Source organism: Octopus bimaculoides, chromosome 25 (genome assembly GCF_001194135.2).
Source record: "Octopus bimaculoides isolate UCB-OBI-ISO-001 chromosome 25, ASM119413v2, whole genome shotgun sequence".
NCBI lineage: Eukaryota > Metazoa > Mollusca > Cephalopoda > Octopoda > Octopodidae > Octopus > Octopus bimaculoides.
In genome coordinates this window covers 11,333,240-11,334,918 of record NC_069005.1, presented here as the reverse complement: position 1 = coordinate 11,334,918, position 1,679 = coordinate 11,333,240, and the positions used below count along the sequence as shown (strand labels likewise).

Sequence of the window (1,679 nt, the reverse complement as noted above, 5' to 3'; positions counted from 1 at the left end):
ATATACTCACATAGACTGTAATTTATTAACAAATTTATGGATGACAACCAAAACATAACTCATACTATTTGCTTTTTTTGGCTTTGCTTCCATTTACATCTGCTTCATATATATATACATATATATGTGTGTGTGTGTGTGTATGTTCTATATTCGTTGATATATTTACGCACATACAATGTAAATTTATCGCCTTGTTTTCCCGATCATTTTGTCGTCAATACATAAATAGTTATGTCATATATATCATGTAAAACAATGAATGCTGAATTGACACATGTAAATATCTCTTGTCATTTCGTTGTATTATTTCTTTGGGGGTTTTCTCTAAGTTCCCAATTAATTTTCGATATTGTTTTATAAAATGTTTCTCTGTTTTCTACAACTATACCTGCATTTTACCTCTCCACATATCAGTCAAACTATCTATTTGTAAAAGTATCTACCTCTCAATTTTTATATTCATCTCTTATATCTATCTTAGTTAAAACTACTCTCTGTCTATTTTTCTCTCTACTTACTGATTTCTCTATCAAGTTATTTAAATTCCACGCATGTTTATATCTTATGTATATATCTTTTACATCAATTATTCATTCTTTATTTTACAGCTTTGATTATGTATATATCTTATATATATTATATTATGTCTATTTATATATGTATGAACTAGGTTCAGACAAAAGTTGTTTTTTTTTCGGATTTTCATTGATGATTTTCAACTTTTATCTCCATGTTATATCATTAATTTGATACAACTTTTCAAATCGTTGCTGAATCATTTATTCTTTATCTTAATATATGATATATAAGCAGCGATTATTCATTCTTTATTTTACAGCTTTGATTATGAGTGGTGAAAAAATTGCAATTACAGCCATTTTACGCTAACTGTAGAAGAAAGGACTGAGTGGAAGTGCAGCAGGTAAAAGAAATTAATGATGTTGAAGACCCAGGAGCTACCAACGAAAGTGTGGTACAAAATTCGTTCAGACGTTTCAAGGAAAGAGACAATAGCCTCGAAGACAAATCAATGCTAGGAAGGCCTTCTGTTGTGAAAGATGAGGCTTTGCTTGAAATGGTTTAACAACAGAAAAATGTGGTCCTGCGGAAAGTACTTCCACTGACACTTCCATAAAATAGGTCTTGTGTACAGACGCTGCTGGAAATTCTTATGATCTTTGGTTTCGGATTGTAACTGGAGTTAAAAATGGATGAATTTTCATAATCTTGAGTACAGAAATCAATGTCTTTGTTCCGAGCAGGCTTCAGAACCTGTTGACGAACAAAATCGTTTTGAACAGATCACGTTGTGTGATTGATGAAATTTCGAGAGGGCAGGTGTTGCACTTCGAGCTTCTCCCAGGTGGAGAGTCTGGCGATGTCAGTGCTGGCATCTAAACGATAATTCTATCATCGTGATGTCTACACAGTAACATTTAGACCACGTGATTTAGGATTCTATCTAAAAATGTATCTGCTTAGCTACATATTTATTTATGTATATTCTACTTATCCATATACCTGCAACTATTTGCTTACATCTATCTAAGTGTCGATCTATTCACACTCTAGTACAACGTATTAGTATACTTTTTATGTGAGGCTTGTGTATAAGTAGGTATGTGCGTATGTATGCTTTTATCATTCTCTTTTACATATATATATATATATATATA

The 1,679-nt window shown here is 31.6% G+C and overlaps 1 protein-coding gene across 1 annotated transcript in view; it reads right to left on the bottom strand.

Moving 5' to 3' along the window:
• LOC128250809 (uncharacterized) overlaps window positions 1-1,679 on the bottom strand; it is an 18,091-nt gene that overhangs the window by 7,321 nt on the left and 9,091 nt on the right. The gene's annotated exons all lie outside the window — the stretch shown is intronic.